Genomic DNA, 15,859 nt, shown 5'->3' with positions numbered 1-15,859 from the left:
GTGTAATGCGGTACTGCGTTGAAGTGAGCAAAGGTTGTTCTTCCAAGCAATGCATGATAACCGCTTCGGAGGGGAGCAATGACGAAGAGTAATTCTTTGCTTCTGAAGTTGTCGGGAGAACCGAATGTCACCTCTAATACGAGGGAGCCCCTGGAGTGTGCCTCAACACCTGGTATCACCCCTTTAAAGGTGGTGTTACTTTGGTTGATTCTGGATGGGTCTATCCCCATGTCGCGGACAGTGTCCTGATATATTAGATTGATACTACTGCCGCCGTCCATGAGGACACGAGTGAAATGGTATCCATCGATTATTGGGTCGAGCACCAAGGCAGACGATCCTCCGTGCCAGATACTAGTCGGGTGGTCCCTGTGATCAAAGGTGATCTGGCAGACCGACCAATGGTTGAGTTTGGGGACGATGGGCTCTAAAGTGTATGCATCTCTGAGCGCGCGTTTGCGCCTTCTCTTTGGTATGTGAGTCACGTAGATCATGTTTACTGTTTTTACTTCTGGTGGGAATTTTTTCTATCCCAAGTGTTCGGCTGGCGAGGCTCATCCTCGTCTTCACTTGGTGTTTCCCTTCCCTTGTGTTCGGCATTTAATTTGCCGGCCTGCTTAAAGACCCAGCATTCTCTATGAGTGTGGTTTGCAGGTTTTTCGGGGGTGCTATGAATTTGGCACAATCTGTCCAGGACTTTGTTCAGGCCGGATGGTCCCTCTTTGCTGCCTTTGAATGGCTTCTTTTGTTGACAGGGTCGAGAGCCCCTGAATTCGGCGTTGACCGCCATGTTTTCCGGACTTTCTTCCTTGTTTCGATGCTTGTTTTTATTGCGCCGTGGCTTCCCGTTGCCATCCCTAATTTCGGATGTGCCCGGGTCGCTGGTGCCTCTACGGGCCAACCAGCTTTCTTCACCCACGCAAAAGCGGGTCATAAGGCTTGTTAAGGCTGCCATTGTCCTCTGCTTTTCTTGGCCGAGGTGTCTGGCGAGCCACTCGTCTCGAATACTGTGCTTGAATGCCGCTAGGGCTTCGGCATCCCGACAATCGATGATTTGATTCTTCTTAGTGAGAAATCTGTTCCAGAGCTTACGGCGGACTCTCCAGGCTGTTGAATTATGTGACTTAAATCGTCAGTGTCCGGAGGTCGGACATAGGTCCCTTGAAAATTGGCCCCGAAAGCGTCCTCAAGTTCTTCCCAACTTCCGATTGAATTTTCGGGGAGGCTTTTCAACCAGTGCCGAGTTGTCCCCTTCAACTTGAGGGGAAGGTATTTGATGGCGTGGAGGTCGTCCCCACGAGCCATGTGGATATGAAGGATAAAATCCTCAATCCAGACCCCCGGGTCTGTCATTCCGTCGTATGCCTCTATGTTCATGGGTTTGAATCCATGTGGAAATTTGGGATCCAGTACCTCTTCGGTGAAGCACAGAGGGTGCACAACCCCTCTGTATCTGGACATGTTGTGGTATGCTGTCGACTGTTGTTGTGTCCGGTGTTAATTCTTAACTGGTATTCGATCAGTCTGATCGTTTTGGTGACCGTAGTCCTGCGCTGGAGCATGTCCTCTAGATCCATAGATGGACCTAGTCGCGCCGGCCTTTTTGTCCAGGAGCTCACGTAAATTGTGTGCAGCGTCAGTAGCTGCTCTATCGCGGTCATGAAGTGGTTGGTCCGGCCTACTGGCCGTATTGTTCTTGGGCGGAATGGCCTCATCGTCGAATTCTGACAGCAGCTTGCTCTTTTGGGTAGCTCTTTGTGTGGCGATGGTCGACATATTTTTCTTCAGTGTCTAGCACTTTATTCCATCTATGACTGAGCATTTCCTGCGCGGCATTAAGCCTTTGCTTTTGCTTCTTTAGGCTTCTCGCAGTGGCCATAAGCCTTCTTTGGAGGTTATCTCGTTCCAAATGTTTTTCCGGGATGATGAATGCATCGTCATACGGACTGTACTCTTCTCCGGAGGCAGGTTGATGAGTTCGGCCCTCGGGATCGCTGTGATCGGGCGTATGCTCCGGGTTGTGTTCTGCATGACCTGGCTCATCCTGCTCCATCGCCGGGTCCATATGGTTGTTGTTTCCTTTGGAGTTGACTGGGGTGTCGATTTTTCCAGCCTTGTTATCGCTATTTTTACTGTGGCTGGACTTAGAGTGGCGTCTGCACCGCCGTTTCTTCTTTTGTCCGGGGGTTTTATCCTCCGTTGTGTCCTTTTTGTCCCCATTGTCCTCCTTAGGCGTGTCCACCATGTATATATCATATGATGAGGTGGCAGTCCAACACCCCATGGGTGGTGGTTCCAAATCGTCACCTGCGCCGACGTCCATACCGTCGGTGTCGTCGGAGTCGAAGTCAAGCATGTGTCATCGACAGTGGCTATTAACTGGGTGGTGGGTGGGTGGAGATTTTCTTCGTCGTCCGAATCCCCCTCGAGCCGGACATAGTTCGGCCAAGAGTCCTCTCACAAAGAGACAGACCTTAAAGAGTTTAGCACGTCGCCAAAGGGTGGGTGCTGCAAGATATCCGCAGCGGTGAACTCCATTACCGGAGCCCAATCGGATTCGATGGGCCCGGGTGCGTACGGTATGGAACCTACGGCCGGACACGAGGCCGGGGGTCCGGTGACACATATTTCCTTGTAGGTGGAGTCTGTGTTCGGATCTACCACCGATGAGTATGCGGCATCCGGGGCGGGGTCCATCCACCTGACCTAGGACGACGCGATCTGCCCCGGATTTAGGTCCGGAGCTACTGCAGGTGCGATATCCCGAATATTGTCTGACAGCAGATCTAAGCCGTGCTGGTCGTGACTATTCGGCGCTCCTTGCACAGGCCTGAATCCGTCGAAGATCAAGTCTCCGTGGATATCGGCCATGTAGTTCAAGTTTTTGAACCTGACCCGATGGCCAGGGGCGTAGCTGTCGATCTGCTACAGATGGCCAAGCGAATTGGCCCGCAGTGCGAAGCCACCGAACACGAAGATCTGTCCGGGGAGAAAAGTCTCACCCAGGACTGCGTTGTTGATGTTTAAAGGAGCCATCATGCCTTGCTGTGACGACACAGAGGAACTCTCAATGAAAGCACCAATGTCGGTGTCAAAACCGGCAGATCTCGGGTAGGGGGCCCGAACTGTGCGTCTAAGGCTAATGGTAACAGGAGGCAGGGGACACGATGTTTTACCCAGGTTCGGGCCCTCTCGATGGAGGTAATACCCTACTTCCTGCTTGATTGATCTTGATGATATGAGTGTTACAAGAGTTGATCTACCACGAGATCATAGAGGCTAAACCCTAGAAGCTAGCCTATGATTATGATTGTTGTTGTCCTACTGACTAAACCCTCCGGTTGATACAGGCACCGGAGGGGGCTAGGGTTACACAAATTCGGTTACAAAGAAGGAGATCTAACATCCGAATTGCCAAGCTTGTCTTCCACTCAAAGGAGAGTCCCATCTGGACATGAGACGAAGTCTTGAGTCTTGTATCTTCATAGTCCAACAGTCCGGCCAAAGTATATAGTCCGGGTATCCGGATACCCCCTAATCCAGGACTCCCTTAGCCATCTTCTCCATGAAAATTTTGAATGACTTATTCTACAAGTTGTTCTTTGTGGATTTTTTGTCTCCTAAGTCCAACCTTTACTTGATGTTCTAGATATCATATGCTAGTACATCAAGGAGAACATTAGAAGTGGGGTGCTAAATGTCTCTTGGCCGATCATCCAGATTTGGTTCCCTTGGCCTTGCTAAGGTGAAATCTGAGAAAGTGTTGTCTTCCTTTGCATCTGCATCGCCCATCATTATTCATAATGGTGGTATCAAGGGTTGCAAAGATCTTGGCATAGATGTTGGTAAGACCTTGATGAGTATGGAAATGCTCAAGTTCTTGAGTGCACGCTCAGACACTAGGTTATATCTTTGGTATTAACTGGTTTGTGTCTTCAGTTTGCCAAATGTCTTATAACCATAGTTTACTTTCCAAACTAAGTATGCTATTATTTAAAATTTCTTCAAATGATCGTTTGTCAATTGCCATAGCCTGGTATGAAGAGTTTCAATTATCTATGGATAAAAATTAATTCTTTTTGCCACTTTAGGGAATAATCTTACGAGTCACCTTCCCTAAGGTGCACCGTTATTGAATCATGGTAATTAACTCCTTGCTACTTTGAAGCCCATGCACCATCTTACCTAAGCATGGAATTGTTGCCTACCAACCTGAACCTTCGTCATCTATTTCTTTCCATTCCCCTAATGTGTGTTTTGCGTCTCATCCCAAGAGATATTTCAACATCTCATTTCGTTAATTGATCATGAGTCGCTCAATCCTTGTGAAGATCGAATCCTGTAGAGTTTCTCTCTCTTTCGTCGTCATAGTTGGATGAAGTTCTCGAAAGCAAGGATGTCAAGATCAAGATGGTGCAATGAATCAATGTTCTTATGAAGTGCAATTGGATCACGAAGCTTGTGCTAGTTTTGTGACCCCTCTTCCTCTTACCCTACTCCTGATTCTCGGGACGAGATTCTTGTTTAGTGGGGGTGAGTTGTCACAGCCCTAGAGTATCTGAGTGTAATAGTTGCATTAGTGAGCATGCATCTTGTTAACTTCAAGGAATTTGAATTGAGGAAAGTGGAAGCCTCAAAATTTAAATAAAGGGTAAGAACCCTGAAAATTCCTTAAGTGAATCCAAATTGCCCTAAAAATAGTTTTGAGAATTTTGGCAAGAGTTATATATCAAACAAAAATTTGGAACATTTTTAAGGAATTATTTGGGCTCTGAATTTAAGTCAATATTCTATTTGAATTTGGAGTTATATTCATAATATATAATGAATAAATTTTCAAATGCTCTAAAATATTTTATGTGTTTTTGGATATGTCCAGAGAAGTAACATAAAATATTTTAGAATGTTTTGGCATTGTTTGAATTTCTTTTGAATTTGGAAACAGTGGCAAAATAAAATAAAAAGAAAACAAAACACAAGACAAAACATTACCGGTCAGCCCACTTACCTGATGGCCCAGTGGAGCCGGCCCAGTCCACCTCCTTAGCGCCAGTCGTCGTCAACTTCGTGCCAGAAGGCACGAGGGCGTGTATTCGATGTGTGCGGGCAAACGCCCTCCACCCACTGCTTGTTGCCGCTGCGTCGACGTGCCTACAAGTGCCATGCAAACCCTGGACTTCTCTCTCTCACTCCCACGTCCCATACCCTTCCCCGCACACCTATCTTTCACCCACCAAGTACGGTCGCCACCGCTGTTCGCTGCCACCGCATCCACCGAGCTCCCCTCGCCCCACTGCTCTGTCCAATGGATCGGCCTCGATGCCGTGGAGCTCCAAGACAAAGTAGGCGACCGCGAGACGCATGTAATGTTGCCATCTTCGCCATCTCCAACCTCGATTGCTGCTGTTCCTGACCGTCGATTCGCTGCAATTGGAGCACCCCTGACCACTCCCTCGGCTCCATTCGACTCAGTGTGAGCCCAAAGCGGTTTTCCCCTAACCCCATCGTCGGTCCCCTCCTCTAACCCCTCTAGCCATCGTACCCAAGAGCTCCTCGCTACTTGCCTTGACGTCGTCGTGAACACAGCCGCCACCGCTGGAGTCCAAGCACTGGAACATGCTCAACATGTCCCTGGAAACCCAATGCCAGCACCCACGCCTTTCGCCGTGCTCCGTAGCCACGCATCCGTGCACCACCGAACTCCGGCCGCCGGCTGTTTTGACTTGTTTGACGTGGGGTTTGACTCCCTTGGGTCATTGACACGTGCGGCCAGCCCCTGCTAATTACGTAGTTTAGGTTCAATTAAAGTAGGATTAGCCCCTGAGCCACTGACACGTGGGACCCACTGGTCAGGTTTGACCTGGACCGCCCATGTTGACTGCTAACATCACAATGATGTCATGCTGATGCAAAAAGTCATTTTCTGGAATAAGTTTATTTTGGAATAACCAGGAAATTCCAAAAAAATGTTTAAAACTTCAAAAATTCATAGTAATTAAACCATAACTATAAATGAAATAATTTATATATGAAAAATTATCAGAAAAATATGAAGAATCTGTTTATGGCATTTTTCATGCATGTTTGAACAACTTAAGGCTACTGTATATGAAAATTTGAGTAAATGGCATTTGAAATATCTTATCTGGAGTTCGAATTTGAACCTAGGTTCAAACCAACTTCATATAAATCATTGCTAGTTGCATCAACTCAATCAACAGCATGTTGCCATGTCATGCATCATATTTTTGAATTGCATTGATTGTTTTCCCTCTTGTTTGCCAGTGTTTGTTCCCTCGCAGTAGACGTTATTCCGACAAGCTGATCGATGACACCGATGAAGAAACAATACTATGTTCAGAAGTGCCAGACAAGCAACCCCCGCTTGACCACTTTGATACAATCCCACTGTCCAGCTCCTGCCCTCTTTTAATGCATTAGGACAATAGAGATTCAAATGTTACATGTTGCGGTAGTTGAACCCCATTCCTTTGCATGACATGTCTTTGCCAAAGTAAATAGTTGAAACCCACTAGCATGAGTAGGAGTTGCTTGAACCATGTCGTGAGTACTCAATCATGCTTGTTTGTCATGCCTGCTATTGCTTACAGTAGTGTCAGGTCTGATCCATCGGGGATGAATTGGAATGTTGTGAACATGTCCTATAGTTGAGAGCCAAGTGTGTGAACATGATTTGGTAAAGGTGAGTACATGGTGGGTTGTTTCATTGAAACTGTCCTCAACTGAGTTTTGTGTATATGATCCATGACAATTACTATGACACATTGGAATGCTTGAGTGCCCCTCTCGACTTATTAATCACCCCTATCTCTATCTAGGAGTTGCAACTAGTTTCTGGTGTTTGTAGGTTCTATTAGTAGTATACCAAGTAGCATCCGGGCAGGTGAGCTTGGGACAGACTAGGCACAGTGGCACAGTGTACCAAGTGGCACTCGGATGGTGGGCTTGGGAACCCTGCTCACATCGTTTGGGGTCGTACTGGAAACCTCGGCCAAAGTTCCTTGCGGATGGAATTTGAATAGGCGATAAACCTTGACTAGAAAATTGTGTGGTTAGTTAGGTAGTTGCCCACACCCTCGCTGGGCTTCCGCTTGAAGGTCGCCGAGTACATGTCATGTAAACGACGATAAGTCATGAGAGCGTGTGTGAAGAAGTACACCATGCGGGGTAATATGATCTATTCAAATAGTCACGTCCATGGATATGGATGTCACATCCCTAGATCTATGTTTGTAATTAGTGGCTTTGCATCCATGCATCATGCCTAAAATTCCGAAAGTTGAAATGAGGAAATTTGAAAACCTCAAAAACTAAAATAAAAGAAGGGCAAAGAACACTAAAAATGCACTCAATGTTTCCAACATGTTCCTTTTATTGTTATGATAATTTTGGCAAGAATTATATTTCAAACCAAAATTAAGCAACATATTTAAGGAATTATTTGGGACTTTGGATTTAAATCAATAATATATTTGAGTTGGATTTATTTCTGCTATATAAGAAATAAAGTTCAAATATTTTTGTAAGTTTGCATGTGACCTTGGACTAGCTCTCTGAGCTCACATATTTTTTAAAGAAAGTTAACAAATGGTTTGGTTTGTAAATCAAATCAAAACATATTGAAAGAAATAGAAAACTGAAAACAAATATAGAAAAGAAAAAGAGAGAAACTAACTTGGCAGCCCACTTACCTCAGAGTCCCAACAGCAGCCAGCCCACCAAAGCAACCGCCAACCATCCTCAACCTCCTGCCAGTAGGCAGGAGGGCATATGCCCATGGTGGCACACGCTTGCGAGGCCACCTGCAGCCTGCGTGCTCGCTCTGGATGGCTCTAAACGATGCCACGTGACCCCTCGACCTCTCTCTCTCTCTCTCGCACTGTAGACCCTCCCCTCTCCTTGATCCCTCTCTCTCACCACCTACCGGAGCTCGATGCCGCCGCCCGCCACCCAAGCAGCCACCACTGTTGTTTCGCCCGGCCAGGGGGTCCAATGGCTCTACCTCCTCGCGCTGGTCACCTCCACCAACGGACTTGAGCGGACGAGGCTCAAGACGATGCCATTGATCCGTTCTTCGACCTTCGCCCGCCGAGATCGCCAGCGACCCCACGCTCGCCTCGCTTCCTTCCCGAGCCTCGCGAGCTGCTCTTCTGGACCGCTGTGAGCTCCTGCTCCTCCCCCTTGCTCACCCATCCATTTCCCTCCGTTAGTCACCGTCCCCACAAGCTCCAAGCTTCGGCCGCCACCATGGCCGCCGAGCTCCATGCTCCCAAGGTCTTCCAATCACCCTAGCATCACCAACTTGCTTGCCTCGTCCCCAGGAACCTGCTGAGGGAGTCCTGGACTAAGGGCTCCTTGGGTGTTCGTGCTATGTGGTGTGGGCCAGGCTGATGGGCCATGAAGATACAAGATATAGGAACCTTCCCCGTGTCCGGATGGGACTCTCCTTGGCATGGATGGCAAGGTTGGCGTTCCGAGCACATACTTTCCTTCCACTATAACCGAGTCTATACAACCCTAGATCCCTCCGGTGTCTATATAAACCAGACGGTTTAGTCCATAGGGAAGGAACACAATCATACAGGCTAGACATCTAGGGTTTAGCCATTATGATCTCGAGGTAGATCAACTCTTGTAACCCCAATATTCATCATAGTCAACCAAGCAGGAAGTAGGGTATTACCTCCGTTAAGAGGGCCCAAACATGGGTAAACACTGTGTCCCCTGCCTCTTTGTTACCTTTGATCCTTGGACGCATAGTTCGGGACCCCTACCTGAGATTTGCCGGTTTTGACACCGACATTGGTGCTTTCGTTGAGAGTTCCACTACATCATCACCAAAAGGTTTGATGGCTCCATCAACCATCCACAACAACTCCTTCTTGAGGGAGACTTTTCTCCCCGGCCAAATCTTCGTATTCGGCGGCTTCGCACTGCATGCCAATTCGATTGGTCATCTGGAGCAGGTCGACAGCTACGCCCCTGGTCATCAGATCAGGTTTGGAAACCTAAACTATGTCGCTGATATCCGAGGAGACTTGACCTTCCAAGGGTTCGCGGCCTCAACCACAGTTCCGGCCTTAGATCTGGAACTTTTCGTCGAGTCCGAAGACGGGAGCTTAGAGCCTGCCGGGCTCTGTGCGGCCATAGAGCTTAACACCGAAGACGCGGAGGGGGTCATTTTGCCGGCTGGCCCAGAATCTCTTCTGGCCTCCTCTATCCTCACCGAGCCAGACTCACCCCCGCGTACTAGCTCCGAACTCTTGAGGTTTGTGTTATCCGAGCCTGGCTAGGGAGCTCCTGTCCCGCCCTGCTCCACGGATTTTTTCTTCCCTGTCCATACCTCGCCCTTAAGAGAGGCTCTGGACATAATGCGGTCTCTCACCATTATAGAAGGATCGCGGCCGAACTATGCCCAGCCCGCACTAGGGGCTTTGTGCAGGGAATTCTACATCCCACCCACCACCCACTTCATAGCCACTGTCGAGGATTTAACTGACATGCTTGATTACGCCTCTGAAGACATCGATGGCATGGACGACGATGCTGGAGAGGAGCAAGGCCAGAACCCGCCGTTCACTAAATGTTGGATGGCCAGTTCTTCGCATGACGTATACATGGTGGACACACACAAAGAGAATGACACCAACAACAAGAAGATTCTAGAAGATGAACCAGCTAAAGAACCCACGAAGCGTCGACGTCAGTGGCACCGATCAAAATCGTGTTGCGGAAAAGACAACAATACAGGCACCGGAGACAACAATACTCCGGATAACACCGAAGACCAAGAAGCCCCTGTCGAGCCAACATCCGAACAGGATGATTGGGAAGAGGGGCAAGTCAACCCCGATGATCCTACCGGGGACGAGGGCTCGGAGGATAGTAACTACCTGCCGACCTCCGAAGAGGACGAGATCTTGGGCGATGAGGACTTCATCATACCAGAGGACGCCCTCGAACAAGAGCGCTTCAAGCGCTAGCTAATCCCCACAGCAAGAAGCCTGAATAATAAGCGGCAACAACTGCAAGGTGATCAGGACTTACTCAATGACAGATGGACTAATGTCCTGGCAGCCGAGGAATATGGCCTCGAGCGCCCAACTAAAAGTTACCCAAAGCACAGGTTCCCCTCCCAATTCGAGGAGGAGGTCTCGGAGCCTATACTGATAGCATGTAACACAGCTGACGGACCTGACTGGCCACCTTGTGGTCGGGACAGAGCGGGAACTCAAGCCGAACACCAATATGCGCCACGTCGCCCTAGACGCAGAGAAACAGCGGCCGCAGGACGCACACACGACATGCGATAGGACCTGGACAATAGAGCCGGTCATGCAAGATCAATTTATGGGTCATGAGGGCATGCACCAGGGCAGGAAGACGGACATCAAGTCTGGCGCGGCACGCACAACGTCACATGGGCCGAAAACCGCGTACAGACTCCATCCAAACTGCGCCGTGACGTTGCCCAGTACAGAGGAGCCGCACACCCCCTATGCTTCACCGATGAAATAATGGAGCACCAATTCCTAGAAGGGTTTAAACCCGTAAATATTGAATCATACGACGGCACCATACATCCCGCAGTATGGATTGAAGACTTTCTTCTCCATATCCACATGGCCCGCGGTGATGACCTACATGCCATCAAGTACCTCCCCCTAAAACTAAAGGGACCAGCACGACGTTGGCTGACCAGCCTCCCTAAAAACTCTATTGGAAGCTGGGAAGACTTGGAGGACTCCTTTAGAGACAACTTCCAAGGTACCTATGTTCGGCCCTCGAATGCCGATGACCTTAGTTACATAATCCAGCAACCCGGTAAGTCAGCCCGGAAGCTTTGGACTAGGTTCTTAATTAAAAAGAACCAAACTGTGGATTGTCCGGACGGCGAAGCCCTCGCGGCATTCAAACACACCGTCCGAGACGAGTGGCTTGCCCGACACCTCGACCAAGAAAAACCGAAGTCCATGGCAGCCCTTACCGCATTTATGACCCGCTTTTGCATGGGAGAAGACAGATGGCTTGCTCATAGAAGTAGTAGCACCAACGACCTAGGCACCTCTAAAGTCAGAGACGGCAATAGAAAACCACAACCCGACGAAAAAAAGCATAGAAAAACTACAGAAGACACGGTGGTAAATGCCGGATTCAGTGGATCAAAATCCGGACAGTGAAAGAAGGCATTCAAAGGAAATAAAGATGGTCCATCTAGTTTGGACAGAATACTTGATCAGCCCTGCCAGATTCATGGCACCCCCGATAAACCTGCAAGTCACACCAACAGAAACTGTTGGGGTGCTTAAACATGCCGGCAAGCTCAACGCAGAACACAAGGGGAAAAGGCCGCACAACGAGGACGACGATGGAGAGCCTCGCCCACCGAACACAGGGGACACACATCCACAAGCGGGAGCGTAAGCACGCACTAAGGGATGTCTACGCCGTAGAGCCAGTCGCCCCAATATTCAACCCATGGTCGGCTTGCCCGATCACATTCGATCGAAAGGATCACCCGACCAGTATCCGTCATGGAGGATCAGCAGCTTTGGTCCTCGATCCAATATCGACGGATTCCATCACACGCAAGTCCTCATGGACGGTGGCAGCAACCTTAACCTGCTCTATCAGCAAACCGTCCGCAAAATGGGTATCGATCCGTCAAGAATCAAGCCCACGAAAACTACCTTTAAAGGAGTAATATTGGGCGTAGAGGCCCGCTACTCGGGCTCCCTAATGTTGGAAGTTGTCTTCAGCTCGCCCGATAACTTCTGCAGTGAAGACTTGATCTTCGATATCGTACCCCTCCGAAGTGGCTATCACGCATTGCTCGGACGGAACGCTTTTGCTCGATTCAATGCGGTGCTGCACTATGCCTACTTAAAGCTCAAAATGCCCAGTCCATGTGGCGTTATAACAGTCAATGGAAACACGGAATGCTCCATCCGCACAGAGGAGCACACCGCAGCTCTTGCAGCCGCGGTACAGAGCTGCCACTTTAAGCCGCACACCTCGTCGGTCACCAAACTGCCGGACCCTTTTAAAAGAGTCCAGACAGCTCTGGTGGCTAGTGGTTCGGTACATCCAGAGTTAGAATAGTAGTTCCACCTTGGTAGATCGCCGGGCACACCAGCGGAATTCGCACCGCGCATGCATCATTATGCACTCAAAATACCTTGGGCATCGGCGGAGGCACAACATGGGAAGGTCTATAGTGCGGCTCGACCCTATATGATCTTCCACCTTTTTTTACCACAGGTGCGTTCGAGCCCATGTATCCTACGGACTTACAAGGCTCATCCGAGCCCGATTCCGTACGGCAAACAGAGGACCGTTTCCTTCCACGAACCCCTATCTACAAGACGAAAGAAGCGCAGACGTGCGGTAGGACATCCAAAGGACTCTTCGGACCAAACCTTTTTTACAAGGACCTATACCGAGCTTTTCTCATTGTTGTTAGACCTTGGCATGTAAAATGATTTTGCTCCTTATGGTACCTCCCTATAAAATGATGTCTCGACTTACCAATCAGATTCTAGCAGCGACAGTTTCTTTCCGGTATCTACTTTATTTATAAAACTGTAGTCCATCTCTCCAGTTGTTGCACATACCACGACACCCATTTCCAAGGGCTCTATAAGGCCACTCATGAGCCACTAAGAAAAAGCCCGAACAACTTTGTAGCACACTTCGACGTCCCGATCTTGGCATTATATGCATCGGCACAGAATCATGCCTTTGGTCAATAGTTGGGTTGCCCGGCTCTTGTGTTTGCTACCTTACATTCCATTTGTTCGGCTAGGGCAGTACAGAGAGAACTACTGTGGTTGTGTTTCTGGTTCGTCTGGTTTACCACCTCAATAGAGAAATCCAAAAACTGACTTTCATGATGCGACGAGAGCTGGTCAGCCGTTCGGTGACTTACTAAATCTTTAACGATTTTTTCCATTTTAAACGAAGGACTAACACCTATTCCTATGTCTATGTCTATGTGAGAGCGGTAAAGCCCCATTTTTTCCATTTTATAGCCCCATTGTCAAACTCCTATGTCTATGTGAGAGCGGTAAAGCCGTATAGTCCGATACCCTAGTTCGACGCACTAACACCTCCGTCACGGACCAAGACGTTGGGTCAAGAGTGTTAATGTGCCTTTCCGAACACCTCCGTAGTATCTACGTGGGGGTTGAAGCTGACGACTGGAAATCTCTCAGGCATTCAAAAATACGGCCGCATAGGAGGAAACAATTTTAGATAATAGTGCAAATATATTGCAAAGCCTTAAATATCTATAATACAAATGATCGGGTCGTTCGAATACATTCATTCGAATATGATATCCTTTGAGCATTGACCCTCTATCAAACGAGCACCCTCTAGTACGTCGTATAAATAACGGTGTGGTGTGCGGTGGTCTTTGACTTTGGGAGGAACCTCCACCGCAACAACGACGACCTTCATCTTGGCCCAGTGCACCTTGACTCGGGGAAAAGCCCTCTGTGCACCTTCTATGCACACCGACCGTTTGATGGCCTCAATGCGGGGCACGACATCAACGAGTCATTGCACCAGGTCAAAATAAGTGCTCGAAACGGATTCAGCCGGCCACAGCCGGAGTATAACCTCCTTCATGGCCGCTCCGGACATCTTGAGCAGCTCAGCCCATTGTGTCATCTGGTCGTTCAGCAGCGACGAACGCTCCTGAGTTGCATATTGCGACCAGAACAGCTTCTCCGTGGTATGCCCCTCCTGGGCTCGGTAGAATTGCACTGCGTCAGCCGCGCTCTTTGGTAGATCCGCAAATAAGTCTGGAGAACTCCATAGTCGATTAAGTACGGCATATCTCTGATCGCCAAACTTAGACTATAAAAGAAAGGGCTTATCAGCCGCTATCTGTCTGGCCTGTTGGAGCTCCTCGCGAGCAGTGTGGGATTCGGACCTCGCCTCTTGGGCATCCTGAAGGGCCTTGACGAGTTCGGCCGCCTTCGCTTTATTGTCCTCCATGAGGAGCTCACACTTGTGAGTCACGTCCTTGAGCTATTTCTCAATCTTGGATACGCGCTCCTCGAACTGGCCCCGTGTGGCATGTTCCTCCTTCAAATCAGTAACCACTTTCTCAGCACCCGCATTGATCACCCTTGCATGCTTCTTTGCGTGGGCAAGGTCGCTTTGGAGGGTCTCGACCTCCATAGCGCCGTCTGTCATTATGCGTACAATGGCGCGTGAGCCTCACTTTAGCATTTGCAACACTTATTTAGTGGAATATGAAGCACTCATAGCATACCTTGTGTTTCGTCGAGCCGCTTGTTAATCCAGACATTGTCCTCATCCACCAGCTGTAGTATCCGCTTCAGTTCAGAAACTTCGGCGGTCTGAGCGGTTGCTGCTAACAGAGAAGCCTGATGATTATCAAAAAGGCGAAATGTGTTCTTTACGGCGGATACCTATCGACCCTCTGTTCGCCCTCCTTTAATGGCCAAAGAAAGTCTCAAGGGATACTATCTATATATCGATGGATTTTTATGAAAAGCAGCTAAAAGACATTACATTGCATACCTCGAAGCCGGTTAGCAGGCTCGTGAAGGCTTTATCTAGTCCGCTCTTGGCGGACTGAACTTTTTCAACCACCATACCCATTAAGGTACGATGCTCCTCCAAGACAAATGCACCTTGTAGTGCATCCATCAGCTTGTTCGACACTTCTGTATTGGTAGAAGCCGCCATTCTTCCCTCCTGCGAGGGGATTGCCGAACAACTCTAGGACCGTATGGGTCTCCGAAATGGTATCTAGCTGAGGATCCGGTAACCCAGGACTCCCATGGCCGGTCTCCATAGGGGTTGCGCCCCCCATGTTCTCGGCAACCTCCTGTGCCGCATTGGTCGTCCCCCGCACTTCTCTGGAGTCCAGAGAAAACCTTCGGGACGACACCTCGGGAGCGTCCTCCCTAGGGGGCGAGGAAGCCCGTGGAGGCATCTCGCTCTCCATCTTGTCCGGCGAAAGATCTCCCGATGAAGACAATCCTTGAGGAATGTCACGGGCCGGACTGTGGCATAAAAATTTGATATTATTCTCGTAATCTATATAGAGGATTAGATATGAACAAGGCATCTGAAGGTACTCACGATTCCGCAAGGGGCTTGGTGCGGGAGCGGTGCTTGGGAACGGCTTCGGTGCCCGAATCCGAATTATCGGAAAGGGATACCCTTCCCCTCTTGGGCGCCCATCCTCGGGATCTACAGAGGCCGCTCTGTTTTTCCCCTTGGGAGGAGGGTTCTCTGCTTCCTCCTCCTCCTCCTCCTCCTCTTCCTCCTTGTCATCCTTGTCTTCGTCTTCCTCATCAGAGGAAGGAGCTTCAGTTCCTCCGGACACGACGCATGAAGTCTCTTCGGGATGGAGGTTGCCATGGGCCTGCTTGGCCTTCTTCTTCTTCTTGTCCTTCTTCGCCGGCGCCTAATAGGCCGCCGGGACCAACATCTTCTTTAATAGAGGATCGACTTGGGTTTTCTGGGAGTGAGGCCGGACACTTAATCCGCTCGGCCTTCTTTATCCAGTCCTATTCAAGAGATGGAATTTTCAAGGCCCCTCCCTAAGACTCACAAGTTAAGTAGTGTTTGGCAGCATGATACTTACCGGTGATGCCGGATTGTTGCAGTCGAGGCCGGTGTCATCGGACGTTGAAGGCCACGTCTTCTGCTTGTTAAAAAGCAGCTTCCAGATCTTCTTGTGCGTCGTGCCGTAGAAGTGATGCAGAGTCCGTGCCCCCTCCGGATTGAACTCCCACATCATGAGAGGCTGTCGTTGGCAAAGGAGGACTCGGCGGATGAGCATCACCTAGAT

The sequence above is a fragment of the Triticum dicoccoides genome, chromosome 3B (assembly GCF_002162155.2).
Source record: "Triticum dicoccoides isolate Atlit2015 ecotype Zavitan chromosome 3B, WEW_v2.0, whole genome shotgun sequence".
Classification (NCBI taxonomy): Eukaryota; Viridiplantae; Streptophyta; class Magnoliopsida; order Poales; family Poaceae; genus Triticum; species Triticum dicoccoides.
Note: the sequence above shows the minus strand (reverse complement) of the source record.